General features: G+C 39.8%; 1 protein-coding gene across 1 annotated transcript in view; it reads left to right on the plus strand.

Annotated features, from left to right (window-relative positions):
* IRS1 (insulin receptor substrate 1) overlaps window positions 1-13945 on the plus strand; it is a 50899-nt gene extending 36954 nt beyond the window's left edge. The window contains 1 exon segment of the mRNA XM_084528828.1: window positions 12872-13945. The gene's annotated coding sequence lies outside the window, so the exon portion shown is untranslated.
* Window positions 13946-18460: the final 4515 nt, after the last annotated feature.

Here is an 18460-nt window from a genome sequence, read left to right on the forward strand (position 1 = left end):
ACTGTGGGGTGTTTCCAAAATCCTGTTATTTCTTTCTTGTATTTCCATTAATTTTCTGATCTGACTTTCAATGAAGCATAACTCTGCTTAGTGAAGTCATGTTTTATGTGTTTGAAGTGGCCAGTTCAACATTGGAAATATACAGCTTTGAAATCTTGCACGTGTCTGAATATGTTACTATTTTTTGCTGTCCTAAGATGGCTCTGACTGAAAGAACAGCACAAAAAAAATGCATTGTTTACTTCATTCTTGAAAGCTTAAGATGAGAAATAATATAGCAGCAAGTAATTGTCTGCACATGGAGAAGGACTTAAGAGGATGGAAGCATGTGTGGGCATACTCTTAAGCACACCTGGAAAATAGATGCCAAATAAAAACAGTAGCAAAGGAGTATTTATTTAATAAAAAGTTACATTTACAGTTATGCAAGGACTGTGCTAGCAATAATCTTGACTGTGTAAATCATCATAGAGTCACAGAATGGGTTGGGTTGGAAGGGACCCTAAAGCCCACCCAGGGCCATCCTCCAGCCCTGGGCAGGGACACCACCTCCCATGAGCTGTGAAGGCATAATTTGCTAATATTTTTGACAACTTTCAGAGTTTAAGGATGAATTTTACCATGCTTTGTACCAGTGTCCCTCAGTCTAAATTTATTGGAAAGCTTTATCTGGTCGTCCTCAGGAGCACGGCTGAGCATTGTACCTTCCAGCCCTTCCCGGCAGTACTCTGAGCAGCTCTGATGTGTTGCTGGTGTCAAATGGTGACCTTGAAGGTTGGAAGGAAGTCCTCTCTAAATTTCAGGTGCTGTATTTGTTTGAAAGCCATGCTTTGTTATGTCAATACTCAAATAACTGAAAATTGCGGAGTTGTATTTACAGTAGAACTTGTTACACCTTTCAGTTATTGTTTCTGAAAGCTGTGGCTCCCGCTATGCTGCACGTGCCAGCCTCTGCAGACCTTGATGCATCTTCTCCTACCAGCTGTGACTTGTAGCTAGAAGAGAACCACAGACAAAAAGAAAAGTTGGAAAGCTTGTTTGGCCTTGCTGAAACACCAGGACACTGACCCATGGAAAGGAAAGTTTTCCTGTGTTTGTAGTTCATCTTGGTGTCTTTGAAGAACAAGATATCTACAGATGCTGCAGGAGCTCTGACTTCTAATTGTCGTAATTCTCAGTTGACATTAAACATTTCATTAAGCATCCTACCTAGTTGGTAACTAGAAACGAAACACATTTGAGAAGTTGAAAGGAATGTTTTTAAGTAGATGTTGAGGCAGTTATTGGGACTGTGGATAAAATGTAATAGAAAGCTATCATTGCCCATACAGGAAGTAGTTATCTGGAGAAATAACTGTTCCTTGCTTTTCCCCCTCCTCCTTCCAAGAGAGTTCTTATTTCCGAGACCACTCGGAGTTTGTGTTAGGTATCAGAAATGAACTGAAATATTTTTTTTTCATGCAATTATAGCCTCCTTTAGCTCATCTTTTTATATATGTATACTTGTAGGCAAGGTTCATTATACCCCTTTAATTTATATGATGCACATGATAAGTAGCAATTCATGTTGCAGAGGAGTGTGATGCGCACTATACTGATGAAATTCTGAACTGCATGGTATGTGTATTTTATATATGAAATAGTTGCAAGGGTGTTTTCTTTTGTTTCCTATGTGATTTAAAAAGATGAAATGTCCCCTCAAAAAACCTTTCTAATAATATGAAAAATTGACTGTTACTGAAAATTGACTGAAAACAGATGGAAAAATAATGTAGACTGGCCTCTCTTCGGTTGTTGTGCTGGGCATGTGTTGTCTGTTTTCTTCCCCCAAAGCCCGTGAAAAACAAAGATAAAACTAGCATTTTTATTATGAAACTTAATTAAAGCTTTAATTTAAGAGAAATGGACCTAAAATTAGACTTAAATGATTTTTGATGCAGGCATGAATAGGCAGCTAACAAGTAGAAGTCTAGATACTTTCTGCCATTCCTCATCTGTTCTAACTGTAGCAAGGACATCTGCAGTCCCTACCACTAGGTGTGCAGAGAGTTTCCAAACACATGAAGATCTTAAAAAAAAATAAATGGGTGCAGTAGTTTGTTGGATAAGGAAAGGGATGCAGGGAGAATTTTAAAAAGATACCTTCTGAAAGTGGAAAAGGTTTTGGAAGGGACAGGGAGAGAAACTCGGCTCAATGAGATGAATAGTTCGCTTAGAAAACCATTTCTTCAACTTGTTACATTCAAGCTTATTTATTGATCATATTAGTTTTTTGCTTTTTTCTCTCAAAACTGGAAGTATTTCAAATCTGCTTATGTTGCCTGTATTAACAAAAATATTTTTATTTTCATTTTCCCTTGGATAATTAAGGAATTATGCCGGGGAATTTAATAGCTTTTTGGTGAGAATTTTTTATCTACCACTTCTCCGTTGTCCCTGGCAGCACACTACCTTCATTTTTTTGATACTAGTTGCATAAAGGATCTCTCATGAGCAACTTTGGGGGTATTCTAGTTCCTATCTTTTAGAAAGTTTTCTTAGAACATGCTTAATTGTTAGTATCTGCTACTATTCCCCCAGGTATATGGATTTTCAGGATAGACACAGGTAGACAGGATCTTTGGAAGTGACTTCCCACTAGATACACCAAATCACATAGCTGCTTGGCTGTGGTCTTGCTGTGGTTTGGGTTACCTTTGTAACTAAGATCCAAGCTGCAAGAGTTTTAGAAAAACTGCACTGTTGCTTGTTACAACCACTGATATTTTTGCTCCGCACATCAGGGTGCCTCCATCTCAGGCATTCGTTGTGACTGCACTTGCTCCTTGACGTATACTGCAAGCTTCTGGTTTTTAAATGATATGATGAGGCTGAGCAGAATGTTACTCACCTCGTTTGACCTCCCACGTACGATACACGAGCCGTGAAATCTCATGTAATATTGAAGAATTTAATACACTCTTTGTATAACATAACAGTGACGGTAGCGACAAAACACTGCTCTGAGCAAAACTGCAAATACCAACAGATGATCTGTGAGCAGTGGGCCTAATGAGGCCCTACTTCCTATAGATTTCTCTTCCGTGTGTTGTATGATGGGTCCTTTCCTGCTCCCAGCACACCTCTGCCCTCTTCTGCCAGACAGGGTGCTGGGGTGGATGCTGATCCCCTTGGTCTCTGCTGCCTCTTGAGCCACGCTGGCTGGAGCTGTGCCTCAGAAGCAGAGTCCTTTACTCGGCCGGAGATTTTTACAAATCATCAGGCAACTTGGTATCTCTGAAATCAGTCGCATGAGCTCCAGTTACTCAGGAAGCCAGACCAAAGAAACCAGTGCAAGCTGAGGTTTCTTGAGTATGGCTGGACATACTTTCTGCTTTTGGCAACCAGCCATGCTGCTCGTGCTGTCTGTGTTTGTGCTAACTGCCCATATTTCTGCTTCTCTCCAGATGAATGTCTTTGCCCCTTAACTGGCCTGTTTAGCTGCCATTTGGGCAATCTGCTGAGCAGTTGTCCTGAAGGAAAAGAAAAAGTTTAAGTGCCTAGAAATGCTCTTTTCAGGCTATTTTAATCAATGGATTATTTGAGGTGTGGCTGAACATTAACAAAGATTTCAGTAGCGGGGTACACAGTTGTTAAAACACCTGATGGCAAAAGGAAGCATAGGGTAATATCAAACTCAGGAGTTTGAGTAACATTTCGTATTAAGTGAATCCAAAAGAGTGATTAATGTGGTTTATTTTTTGTGGGGGTTTAGCTGTAGCATCAGTTGTACTTGTAGCCACTGAGACTGTCAGCAGCCCAAGGTAGTTAAAAGTTCCTCTCTTGGTTAAAAAGACTGGGCGGCAGATGGTGTAAGTTCATGTCCTAGGTTATAAGAACACGGAGAACTTTTTATTTTATGAGCTTGTATAGTGTAGTCATACTGTGTCATAAAGCTGATTTTATATATATTTTGTCAAGGTTAATGTTTAGTGGATGTTTTTAATCATTGATTAACCAAGACATCTTAATGATGTTTTAATGAGATGTAATGTCATGTACAGATCCTTTTGTGTGTGTGCTAAGCCTCTAATCCGTATTACTATATGCTTTTAATTTTCTGTTGACTTACACTAATAGCTTCTATGGGGTTATCCATAATACTGGATGTGACAACTGATGGAAGATTTATGTATCACAATAACACAGTACCTATCATCCGGCAAGATACTTGCTGATACTGTTGTGAACAACTTCCATTATATGGGGAAATTTTCTCCTTGGCACGCCTTGAAAAAGTTAAAGAATTACTGAATTAAAATGCCTGGCTGCAAATTCTGCGATGAGAACAACTTTTACCTACTTTGACTTTTGCTTGTGAAACCATACGGTCTAATAACGCTAGATGGGTGTTGAAATGAGGTTATTAATGTGAGTGTTGATCGGTTTCCCTTCTGAAATCATAGCAACTGAGCAAGTGAAGACTAGTCTGTTGAAGCTGTTCGTATCTTTAAAATACAATATTGGCAGGCATTCAGGCTTTTAGGATTTCACAGAGTGGAGCTCTAAAGAAACAGCAGTAAAGGACTTACTTGATTTCTCTGATCGGTGTTTGTCCTTTGGATTTAACTCACAGCTGTATCCAAACAGGTGCCTGGAGAGCCTGCCAGGTGCTGCTTCCTCTGCCCATGGGCTTCCAGCTTGAGGTAGCCCCGTGTCTGGAATCCATTACGTTGCCTTTGTGCCCTCTCATCGCCCTCTGTTTACTCCTTTCTTGTTACCATGGTTTCTGAAAATAAGCTGGATAACAATCGTTTCGAAAACCTCATCTATGTACAAACAACCATTTCAGTGTTCAAATGGTACAGTGAGCCACAGGCTACCTCAGACCTCACTGAAGTGCTCAGCATTATTTTTAAGGTTAATCCCGTCGCAGCTCAGAATATCTTCATCGCAAAATCGGTGCGAGTTGAAGGGTGCAACTCATGTCCTATGAATAAAAAAACCCCACATTCCCATGTTGGAATTTTGTTTCCTGTTCCATTTAAAAATTCTATTTGCTTGTAGAGTTTTCTTAATTTTACAAATCTGATCTAATGTAGAATAATGCTTGGCAATATAGAGTCAGAAAAATCTCAAATGCTGTGTCATTTGTAAGCACTGATAACTTTGTCCCTGCCCTGTGCACATGCGTTCTTGTTGTTTAAGACCGTGTAGTATGAACAGAGTAGAACTGGCTGGTGCCTTGGATTTATTTCAGTTGTCAGTTTAAGTGCCAAAGGATCCTGAACACCAGGTTTGAAGTTCTGAGAAGGGGAAAATACTGCATGGATGCACCACTACAGCCGTGTGCGGCAGTGGGAGAGGGGGTAGGTCTCTGGTGACCCTTGCCTGATCTAACCAGAGGCTGCCCTCGTGTTGTCCTGAAGCCCAGGTTTGTTGTATATGTGCCGTTCACCTTGCAAGATGAAGCCATCAAATCCACAGACGGCAGCTATTTGTGATCCAGCTGTCACCAACACTGCTGGAAGCATCTTAGGGCTGGAAACAGGGGTGGTGAGCAGCTGATGGAGGGGGAGCGGGGGTCCCACAGCCTCCCGAGCACGGCTGCGCCCGCTCACGAGGCACTGGGGAGGTCAGCTCGGATGAGTACAGATTACTGTGGTTCAATAATCTTCTAGTGCAGCTTCAAGTTATAACAAACTTGACTGGGGCTTTTTGCCACTTACCAAAGGCCTTCTCCTTGTCTTAACAAAGCACTATCTCTATTTGTTTTTAACTGCTATTATTAAGTCATGGCAAATGGTGTCAAAATAACGAGTGCTTTGCATCTACTTCAGCTTTTTGAACTTCTGGTTACATTTTTTCTACTTCATCGCATTTCATTTCTGCAAATCCCCTCCTGTGCACTCTTGGCTTGTTTTTGAGAATGTGTTCTCCAGCACTTCCTTATTATCGTTATTATCCTTTCTGATATTTAATGTGCTGTTGTTGGGAATTGAGGAAGTGTTTCATCCAAAATCACTGCCGAACTTCCTTCCCACGCTGCTGCCAGAAGTGCTGCAGACTAGCTACTTAATTTGCACTGGCAGAATTTCAAAGGGAAGGTCAGCTGGCCAGGTTATCCCCCACGGGGCTTCTGTATGTCTTCCTTTTAAATGCCATTTTTCTTCCGTCTTGTTCCCCTTACTGTCCATTGGGAGGAAATGGCTCCAGCTAAACCAAATGGTGCAAAACCTTGCTTTAAGGTGGAACTCTTACAATTTAGTGTTTGTCACAGAAATAATTTCAAGGTAGATGGGACTAATTATGCAGGGTCTTGTTGTCACTTTATTCTTTTGATAAGATAGGGTGAGAAAAGCAGGGAGGAGAAGTGGCAATGCTGGCTGCAGGAGTGGGGAGATAGACCACAGCACAGAAAGGCAAGTGAAATACAGGAAGATAACAAACACTATTCAGTGGCTGAGTTGTATTCTAATGCTCTGGAAGCTACACGGGGTGTTAGGAGTTGCTCAGCTCTACTGCTGATGTAGTTTCTTTGATATAGTATGAGCACAGCTTCCATGCACTCAAGTTGGTCAAATTTAATTGTGTGTATTTAAATCAGTAGCAAGTTGAGGGTGTGTGAGTGCATCTAAAAGTGCATTGATCATCTGCTTCCCCATAGGGATGGAGCAGTTGCAATGGTTCCCAGCGTTGCTGAGTTTTACTAAATTCCAAATTACTATAAAAGTAATAAGTAAAATAAAAAAATCTCCACTAAGAATGCTCCTTTGAGAAGCCAAGTGCAGAATGAAGATGTGTTTTTGAATGCTACTTGTTAACGTGGTTGATATATAGTTACATTTTTTAATAAAGATAAACACTGAGCAGGGGTTTTCTCTTTCAAGGATACAGCCATAAACACTGCACTAGTAACATTATTATTTTCAGTCCTGAAACAGAAGGAATTTCTCTGTGTAATCTGGGCTCAGCCTTGAGGTGATTACTCAGCCTGGACTATTAGCAAAGGAAGGGGAAAGATCCAGACCTTCTGTCCTTAGAAAGTTGGAAGAAAAATGATGATAATCCCACTTACAATGTAGCGCTTTTTCATGACAGATACTCTTCTCATGTTTTCCATTTCATCATAAAGAAGAAAAAAAACCCAACCTGAATCTCGGACTACATCTGTTTGGTTTGTAACTGCTGGGCGGTCCTCTTGTTCTAATGCTCAGCTGCATCACAGCAAGGAAAGTTGCAGCATTTATTTATTAAACAGAGTCTATTGATAGAATCAAAGGTCTTTCTTTTTAAACCCAGTCGTATCTTGTTTCTTTTAAGAAAAACAAAAACTCAGTACATTTTTCCCTATAATTGAAAAGATATTTAATCAGAAATTCAATTAAATCAGTTTTGTTCAACCTTGTAAGTGCTGCTGATTTGGCATAAAAGAGCAGGGGATGCATTAAACAATTTTTCTGTGGTGAATGACTATTTCCAGTATCGACATAGCAGGGCAGTCAGTTGGCTTGTTTCCTGCTCCTTACAGGTGGCAAAGGACAAACCTGACCTCTAATGATGTCTCTCTCCCTGTGCTAGATGTTTGCTGGCAGTCGCTCCTTGGTTTCCTGCCTGTGCCTTTCCTTTCTTGCTGACTTCAGTGAAGGCTTTAGTTTTGTCTTGAGTGAGTGTAAGTCAGGTTGACGTGCTGTAAAGTTGAAATTAGATGTTCAAGCTCTTCGCTGGGCAGAAGCTCCCTCAAAGAACGTCCATGGCTTAGTTCCCATTACACTCACAACACAGGAAACAGGAGTGTGAGCTTCAGAAGTGTGAGGATGTTGTTGTGTTCTTCATCTTATTTTAAAAGTCATTTAGTTTTGTTTATTCCTGTCATCTCTTTCTGGGTAATAGAGAAGACTCTTCCCTTGTGGGGAAGATGGCTTTTTCCCCATGCTATATGTGATAGGTGGAAATTTTGTCTGAGTTCATAGCAGAAAGACTGTACAACCTATTACTAGTCTTGAGGTGCCTCCATCAGTAAACGTTTACCTATATGAAGAAGAAAAAGGAGATGAAAACACCAAATCCACTTACTGGTCTGGTAGGAAAGGACTTGGTGAAACCAAATTATCAGTAATTCCCTATTTATGATGTTCACAAGAAAGCTGAAATAGGCATTTTAGGGTACAATGAAGAAAAGCTTGTCTAGGCTTATTAAATGTAGATTATAGCCTGTCAAGTTAAATAGCAACGTTGTAATTACCTTGTTTAGTTCTATTTTGAATTCCTTTTGTTAGTACTCAGACTGCAATTAACATACTAGAGCAACCATTGTTTCTTCTTGCATTCCTTTACTCTTTCAAGGTCTGTGTGAGATTGGGAAAATTGTACCGTATGTATGCATCTCTTTGAAAAGAAGCTATTTGAGCTAGTTTAAGTTTTGGTTGATGTTTTTAATTTATCCGAATGGGATACTTCCCATATCTGTGTGCACGTTAGTAATGCCAAGAAAAACGTAAACAGACACTACTTATGGTCATGAGTGTGGCGAACACAAAGACATGGACAAATTCAGCTTTTAAGTAGACCTGTGCCAGTTCATTATAATTAGACAATGGCTCGTGCAAAAGTCACTGAGAGCTGTAACCGAGTTTTTCAGCGCTATTTAACATGTTTGCCTCATGTCAGACTTCTAAAGACACTTGTTACCTGGGCAGGTCACAGGTGCCCAGGTCAGGGGCTGACTGGGGCTTGTGATGTTCTGCACAAGTCTTCTGGTGTGTTTTCATGATGGCTATCTATTTAATTTTGACCTTTTGCTCATGACCTTTTAATTTTGTAACTTTTTAGTTTTGTATCAGGTAGATGGGTTCATTTTGGACTAAAGCCCTCTTTAATCTACACAGAATAAGATACATTGTACAGTCCTGAAGTAAACAAAACATGCATTTGTTCCTTGTTCGTTGTTTCAGATAAGATGCTGGTGGGAGAGGAACAGTTCTGGAGAATCTGTTTGGTTAGAAGGGTTGGGACATGATCTTCCTGCAGCAGATGTAGAAAAATCTACTGTTTCTTCAGTCAGGGGTGATCTTTTAATTCCCCTGGCTCTGTTGCCTTTAGGGATACCTTCATTTAGGGATGCCTTCAGAGCTGTTTCCCGTTGCTGTCAGCATTGTGTCCCACGGATGTCCAGCTGTCACAGGGTATTGAGCAGCTCTGGCATTTGGGAGCTGTGCTTTGCCCCACTATGTTCATCCCTGGTGAAGTAGTTGCATTTATTTGCCACATTGATCACAGAAATTCAACAGCTACTGCACATCATCTTTTGCAGTGGAATGACCCTTTGGGAGGACATCTCTATCAGTGTTTTTGGGGCAGGATGCGTTGTTGGCCCTCAGCAATACGCAGAAGCTTTAACTGCTGACTGAAGTCTTTTACTTGAGGGTCACTGCAGTTTTTGCATTTGCTGAAACATTTGGTCTTTGGGTACCTTTTAACAAGGGCGGATTGTAAGGAGGGAGTAAGGATTGCACCGTGAGTATATTTTAACAGTGCACCTCCTTTATGTATGAAAATGCAGTTAACTTCAGGAAAGATATATTGGTAGCTTGTCTAGACACTCTGCTCTTGGAGAATTTGAACTTTAGGTATGCCTCTCCAGCTCCCCCATAATGGAAATAAAATGCGGTATCCACTTATTTTTAGTTACTGGATTTAAGAATGGGCCTTGTGCTGTAATAGGAACTGCAGTTGGTTGTGTTGTATCCTGCCTGGACTAATAGATTGGAGCAGAAATTGCTGCCAGCTGGAACGTGCATTAGTGTTATCTGCGTGTGTGCTGTAACAGATGTTGAGCAGAGACTACTTGTCAGAGGTACCTTACAGTAACTTTTAAAGATGCTTGTTTGTTTCAGTACATTTTTCTTGCATCGCTAATCTTTTCCATAAAGGCAACCACAAAGTGCATTATTGGGGACTCCAGCTAAAGCCTGTGGTGAATAGGAAATAGATTAAACACAGGTTTTCCCTTCTCTGTGCTTGCCAACGGTGATGTCAGTGGTTTTAATGATCCTTACCTCAGCTCACTGTAGCTGTCGTGCTCTCTATTAAAACACTTGTCTTCCGCACTGTTTTCATATGTTGTTAAGGAAATGCTGATGGCTGTTGATAAGAAACAATGGGGTATCCAGCTGATGACTTCAGTGCTGTAGAAGGTGCTTTCTCCTTGAAACATACTGTACTTGTTCACTGAGGAGAGAAGATTATGCCAAAAAATTAAGAACTGCTCCTTTGAGTCTAACAAAGAGCATTTGTACTCTAAAAGTGAGGACGGGGCTTTTTGCTAGAAGTTGTGCACAGATGAGAATTGCCTGGATCAAAGCCCTGCAGGTTGCTTTCTGGGCACTTTGGGTGTTTAGACAAATCGTGGTAGTAGCAGGCGTTGTTCTTGGGTGCACAGCCCTTGTTTTGGGAAAGAGATTTGTAAAAGGAACTGGGGAGTTGAAAGCAAATCATTGCAATCAGCAGTCTTGGAGGGTCCATAACATACAGTCTCATTTTTTCCTCTCACAAAATCTGAAGAAAATTTCTCCTCCTCCAGTATAGCTTGTTGTTCTGAAATCGTAGAAAACGTGTAGCAGGTTTTAAACATGTGCATTGACACCCCAAGAACTGGAATAGCTTTGGATTGTTTTTTGTTTGTTTAATTACAGTTCTAAAGGTGGGGGGTGTTCTGCTTAGGCCAAAGCAATGAGCAGTTTTTAACTGGACTTCTAGACCGTGGAAAGCAATAGGAATTCTTTAAAACAACTTCTAAAGAGAACTCCTTGATGATGCTAGTTCTTCTTACAAGATCACTGACACTTGTGCACTGGAATATCATTGCGGACTAAAACAACTGAGTTTTGATCTGGTAATGCTTTCCAATTAACTTGCATCAGTTTCTTTTTCCTGCTTGATACTTCACCACCACCACCCAACATATTTTGTAGAGGGGGTACCAAGTAGGTTTCCGTGTTGTACTAAAGATGCCGGATGGAGGTGCAATGACAAGGTTGAAGACAGGGTCCATGCCCCTGGCACACCTGCAGCTGAAGTTGGGATGAAACACAGCGCTCTCCTGTTCACACCCTGCATGGCTCAGTTCCGTCATCCCCAGTCTCAAACTCCCAGATATTTCAGCCTGCTGGGTTTTGTTTTTTTTTTTTTTTTTTTTCCTATTCCTTTGACGTGTGCTCAGGACTTCAATATGCGAGTGTCTGGGTTGCTGTAACTGTGATTGTCCCCAGAACTATTTTCTTAGTGAATTCCTCTAGGAAGTGCTTTCTTTTTCAGATAGACTTGTTGTTCTTTCTTCCTTTGCTTTTCTGACTTCTCAATCCAGCAATGCTACTCACTCGCCTGTGAGTAGCGCTTGGACTACATTGCCTGAAAGGGTGAGGAATTGAATTGGATGAACCATTTTGTTTTCTAGATTATATATTTCAGTTGAGATTACCTGAATGCTAGTTAAGAGATCTGATAGCTAACTGTGACACTGCAAATTATTACATATATATATATATATATATATTAATATATATATAAAATTCCTTTAATACAATAAGCTGTGACGAGGTGGGCACCTGTCTTCTCTATCTTGCCCTGTCCAAGCAGGGTCAGGCTGGGGCCCTGCTGGTGGTCACCAAACTCTTCCTGCAGCCCTGCTGGGCCCCAGCTGGGTGTGAAACGCACCCTTCCATGCATGCATCACTCCTCAATTTAATTTAAGCCATTTCTTCTTTGTCGTTAGTCTTTATTAATGCAGTATGGCATTGCTGGCTAATTTTAGGTGCAGCATAGCTGAACACTGCAAGGCTCTGCGACGGTGTACATAGATATCCTGGGAGGAACATTCCAGTAGATCGCAACATGAGTGCAGAAGAAAGTTGAAAGTAAATAAGAGATCTGTGAGATAATTCTCTGGGGAGTTTTCACAGCATACCACACATCACTTGCAAGGATAGGCTTTCCTTTCACTTGAAGGACCACACAAAGTAAATTCTGTTTCTTGGGCAATTAAAGAATATAGGACAGGAGGTCTTTTCAGTTTCATACTTCAGTGTGTCTATGGGAAGCCTTTATTTGTACTGAGGAAAATACGCTATTTACATATCTTTTCAGTAGTAGTTAATATTAAATATAGAAATAGACACACGTTTATGTAAAATCTAAGTCTTGCTTCATCAGTTTTGGTGTGAAACTCCCCAGATGTAAGTGGCAGCAGTCCTCTAACCCCCGCTCAAACAAAACCAGTATTCATTTCATGGGGGTGTTATGCAGGCCCCAGTGGGAACCGTGTCCTGCTGGGGGCTGAAGGCTCTGCCCTGGGGTTCCCAGCAGGATGCCAGACCGAAGGGCACCGGGAGCCCCGCTCCATCGTGTGGATGCAAAACGTGGCATTTGGGGGTGGCCAGGAAGCCCTACAAGGAGGCCCAGATCTTGGAGTGGGTAAAAATGCCAGCAGCAGGCTAACGGTTTGAGCTTTGCTTTTTTTTTTTTTATTATTTTTTTTTTTTAGTCACAGGAGTTTGTCAGGGTTAATCATTATAGACATTAAATTGTTTCTGCTTAGGTGAATCTCTTGCAAATTCTACGTGTATTTCTGACTGCTTGGAGTTTTCTTGCCAACATCTGTTTGAAATGCTTTTGGGGATTCAGATGCTCCAGTACAGTTCAAATGTGAATGCCATCATTTTTCAAGGTGCTAATGTTTTCAGTTTGGATGATAATGCTTTAAACAGAACAGACAAAAACAAAACAAAACAGCAACAACAACAACAAAAAAGGAGGATGGCACAGGTAGTGTGATGATTGCAGCAACATGTTTTAAGTGCCCATGATGATAATTTTCTTTCTCTTTCCGTTTCAGATTGATGACCTATACAACCTCAGCAAATCCTTCTTTTAACTCATGGGTATCAAGACTCTAAATGTTTCATGTTATCACAACTAGGACCTCACCTCCTCCTCCTCCTCTTCCTCTGTAAATGGGTACGATGCATCCAGTTCAGTTTGTTTACTTTACACAAACCTCAGGAGTTAGTTGACTGAGCTGCACATCCTGTGTTGTGCCAAGCAGAAGCACTGTGACACCTGGACAATGAGTCTCTCGTACTTCATCCTCTACCATAAGGACTTAGCTGGCCACAATGAACTGATGTGCCCACCACTATGTCATGGTGAGAATGGGTATTTTACTAGCACATTTACACAACTTCATTTGCTGCTGAAAACCTGTATGACAAATCATCATTGTAAATTATTACATACAAAACTTAATGTTGGTTGAAGAGTATTAAATATTTAACATAGGTTTTGATTTATACATGTACTTTTTTAATTAAAATGTAACTTTTCCTACAGCACATCTTTTTTGATGTGGAACTGAGGTATACTATATTCTGTTGTAAACAGAGTGGGAAACCTGCTTAAAACAAGGCTTCTAAGAATAGAGTTAGGGTACTATTCTTGTTTTAAGATTGTAATTCAGAAAATAATATAATACGAGTCATTGGTCCCTGGGCCTTGATTGTACAGTCATATTTACTGATACTATCAGTTGTAAGATAACCCTGATGTTGAGTTGAGTTCTTTCCAAAAGAAAAGTAATTTTGTACTCCTTGTAAAATAATAGTCTGTATTAACTACAATGAAGACAAAATTTACTGTACATGGTATTTACAAGTGTCAACTTGAATTCATCAATTGCACAGGAACTGACAAAAAAAAAATCAGAAAAAAAAAAAGAAATCAAAGTCTTCCATTGTATATATTGTAAAGAAAAGAAAAAAAAAAAACAAAACAACCAACAGGAAACCACAAAACAAAATGAACACAAAAAAGGGTGAACTTTTCAAATTAACTCTTTCCCTGGAATGAAAATGTGGGTGTTTGTAAATTCTGGAAATCTCTTTCTATATGTAATAAACTAGATACTGTTTTATCTGCTGTAGTTTGTTTGTTTGTTTTTCTTGGTAAGCTGTCTCACATGTTTCAGATTCGCCCACCAGCTTTCTTTGACGTTGCCACTGTGTTTTTAAGAACATCTGTGGATCACCACAGTTTAAGAATAAAAAAAAATAAAAATATTGTAATTAGGTGTAGCAGGGAGTATGCTTCCTTGAATATTTCACTAAAATTCTTAATCAGTTCTCTGGGGAATCTTCAGGATACAGTCCTCCTTCCACTTAAGTCAGTAGGATAATTCGCAGCAAGTGAAACCATTGGAAGCCACAGCAAGACTTCAGCGTGAGATTTTTGAAGAACAGCCCAGATGATTGTCTGGAATTCGGTGCAAGAGGAAGAATTCTTCTGCAACTTCTCCTGTGCTTTACTCTGGGTCTATGCATATGAAATTCTTTTGTGTGTAACATTTGCAGAGCTCTAATGCTTCTGGGGACTGGAGAAACACCGAGATCCTGGATGTCAAAGCAAAATGTTGTTGAAGTGATAACTGACCATGAAGCCATGTCAGGTCCCTGTTGGTTTCCCTCTTGCTTCTGCGAAGCAGCTCTATGGACCAGGGCATGTTCAACAGGATTTTTGTTACCACAAAAAGTCAGGCACTCAGTGCACCAGCCCTCTCTGCACGATGGCTGTCAAACCCTCAAAGAAAGGATTTCTTTCCCCTGAGGTGTTTATGATGTCTGGGGTTAGGCTGAGGTTAATGCAGTGTCCTCTTCTGCCTGCAGTCTAGATGAAGGGAACATTGCACAGCTGTTTTTCACCTCGCCTTTTGCTTGGAGGCTGATCGTTCCCTTAGATTTGCTGGTTATCATTGCACATATATAACCCCTTTTTGACCTTGCCAAGTTAAAATATTCAGTTAAGAAGGATATTACAGCTTAAAAATATTTAAAATACTTGAATCATTCCAGATCACTAGCAAAAATTGCATGAATAGTGATACTGGCAGACCTGAGAGTGTTGTTGTTGAATGGTTGAGGCTGCAGCCTGAGATGGACCTGTGGCTACCAAGGTGCTGCCTTTGGAATCTTGGCCTTTGCTGCCAGGACAGTTTCCACCGAAACAGGCTGATACTGATTGGTAAAATGTGAGGCATTGCTCCTTGTTTATATAGGAAGGGGCAAGTTGATCCACAGGAGCTTGTCCGTTGCTCATGAAGAGCATTAATATGTGTTTTTCTAAAGAACCATGAATATGTAAGAAGGTAGCATTTGCTTCAAAAAGAAAGCCACATGCCTCAGACGAGTGCTTAAATTTGTAAGTTCCTCATTTTCATTTTATCTTATGATCCTTTTTAATGGGGTTTAGTTGCAATGTCAATCTGCATATGTTCAGAAGTAAAGTGAATAAATAATCACCCCTGTCAAACACTTTCCCCACAGCCTTCTCCATCCTAACATAAATTCTCAGTGTTTGATTTGGTTGCTAAATATTAGCATGTGTTGATGTTAAAGTGCCTTGGATAAAACAGTGTTTTATGGCCATTGTTCTTCGCATTGTTTCAGATAGCTTGCATGCTCCAGCAATAACTAAAACATTTGTTGGTACTGGAAGCTACTGTTAAATGCTAAGAGGCATTAGTGAGCACATTTAATTGAGGCGGAACTGTTTTGCAATGATAGACCTATGAACACATTTTATTTATGTAGTCTATATATTTTTTAAATGTAGATATTGGCAATGGTGATTATATTGGTTGGAGAAGTGGGTGGAGGATAATGCTGCTGTGATGGGTCCGTTCATGTCATTAGTACATACTGCCACAAAAAAGTCCTTATTAATGATGTTAACATGTTGGTTTAGTGGTTATCTTTTTCTTCAGTAAAATTAAACCTGCCTGTTTAGCAAATACATTTTGATAATATTTTTAAACAAAAATAATCTGTAACCAAATGATAGTCTTGATGTTTTTTTCATAATTATTCTTAGAAATTCCAGACTTTAATAAATACAATGTTATAAAGCAAACCCTTTTAAATTAAAGTACAAATTTGTCAACAATATGGTACTACCCTACCTTATCCCTTTATGTATTCTGTTGTTTTGTCTGACACAGAAGAGATCATTTGTTAAGTTGGAAAATGAAGAAATGGGATCTGTCCTGCATCAGCTTGTCAAACTCAGATGCTCAGGAGCTGGTTGTTTTTTTGGTTTCATCTGGAAGTTGCTGGTTATTATTTGTTTCTTCCTGCTTCCGTTACTGGGGCAGCTTCAATCCACCCCCACCCCCAAAAAAATCAATGCCGAATGCATTTATTAGTGCTATAGGTTGAAAATGAATGGGGTTGGAAAAATGGTTTGAAGCAGTCTGCAGGAGTGCTAGCAATGCTTATAGATGGTTTTTGTTTGTTTTGCAAGGATTGCTGTGTTAAAGCTAAATTTATTGCTGAGTTGGCACATATGTTGTCAAGCTCCAGATACATTTTCATTCTTCTAGCCTTTGATATTAACCTATTTAATTAGCATTTAAAATGTCAAGTCTTCTTTATTTTTCTTTCCTAGCAGACATACAAGTTCAGAAAGGAAAAAGGAAACTCAGGCCACGTTTGTAGGTATATTCTAGTGCTGTTGCCTTACTTTATGCATATTTAAGAACTAAGCATCCGTGTCCATCTTTATACCAGTTGACTTTTAGCTGATGCTTTTATTCATGCCCTCTGTAACACTCAAGGGCTGTGTAATGAGTAGTATGTGCTTAAATGGGTTCTATCAATTCAATATATGTTGTACTTTAGTTACGTAAGTCTACTGTGCAATAACTGAGAGTAATGCTGCAATATGAACAGCTTTCACGTTTGCTTTTGAAATGATTAGCCAAAGCTGGTACTTGGTAGGAGCTTAGTATAGCACATCAACTGTTAATTGAATCAGTCTGGATAGATGTGTAAGTGCTTTGTTCTGCAGCTTAATTCGCCTAAGCTAGTTTACCTTGAAGAAGTGATACTGAAAATAACTAATAACTTATCCTCTTAAAGTGAGAGTGAATCCTTTGCCCATCTCTTGTGTGACCTCCCACCCATTTTGGGTGAAGCCTATGTTTTTGGCCTGCAAGCCTTGAGGCTAGTTCACTGGTGTAAAGTTACAGTATTCACACTTGTCCAGTTCACCTTGTATTTATCTGCTTACTAGTAATTTCATTTTGCTATGACTTCAAAGATACCATAACTAAGCTGTTTATGAACATACTGGATGCCCATATAAAATTATCCCATCTGTAGGATGGTGAATGGAAAAGAGTGGAAATTGGAAAAAAAAAAAAAAAAAAAAAAAGAACTTTGTAGAAAAAATATGATACTATTGTCGTAAAGGATGAAATGAGAAATCTAGCTGAGATAGGGAGGACCATGATCTGCCCCACACACTTCTTTCCAAACACATGTTCTGAAAAAGCATATATGAGAAGAAAAGGTGGAGGCTAGTAAAAAAGCAGACATTATTAGAACTTCTTCATTTAAATACATTCACATTCTACATTTGGGATTGCAGTAACAGGATAATCAAATGTTTGTCTGTGCTTGTAATGGATGGGCCTCTGGGAGGGAGAGGGAGCTTGGACACCTTGTGCCTCATAAATTGCACCAAGAGTATGTTTTCTGTAAGAAGCTCTGTGCTGTTCTGATCTTCTGATCTGAATTGGTAGATGGTTTGAAAATCAGTGCTTTGCATTACCAAAATGCATGGAAGAAAAAACAAACCAACAAAAAAAGCATGGAAAAGTAACTGCTGGGAAATACCCCCAACACTGCACAACCTACGAAAAGGTTCTGTTCAGTAGGTACCTCTGGCTGCTGGGACCCCCAGCCTCCTATTTCTGCTGTATTAGGATACTTGACAGTTATATTTGGAGACTGGCAGCAAACAAATGAAATAAAACTTAGGTGCACTCTGTGGGTTAAACAAAAGGAATTTATCGTTTTGGAGAAATCAAGTTAATCTGTAGGCAGATAAATGATAATGAACCAGAATGACATAATGTGTTGTGACTGGAAAAAAATAAGTAAATATATATATTTACGCTTTTTCAGCTGCTCTCAGGCCCTGCTTGTATTTATGGAAGCACAGAGTATTTGGAGGAATGAGACCTGACTGGAGAACTTGCCTCCTGTGTTTGTAGAGGGTAGAATGTCACAGGGAAAAACTATTACAGCAGCAGTGATGGCACAGAATTTATAAAAATACAGGGTAATTCCTGTGACAATTTGCCAGAAACTTTTGAAAAGTTCCTCCTTACAGCTCTGTTCCTGTTTGAGAAGTCAAAGGTTTGTGGCATTTTAAGTATATTGTATGTGGTAGTCACAAAGTCAGTCTTTCTTGTATACTTTTATTTTTTTTTATTTTTAATTTAATGTCATGAAGCAATGTTCCTGATGCAGAAGAAGGCCTAGAAATCCCATCCTGCTGCTTAAAGCTGGACTGTACAGGGACAGTAGTGGGAGAAGGCCTCAGGGCCCACCACCCCATTTAACTAGGAAATGATAGCCTCTATCTCTCA

Source organism: Aythya ferina, assembly GCF_964211825.1.
Source record: "Aythya ferina genome assembly, chromosome: 9".
In the NCBI taxonomy this organism is placed as follows: Eukaryota; Metazoa; Chordata; class Aves; order Anseriformes; family Anatidae; genus Aythya; species Aythya ferina.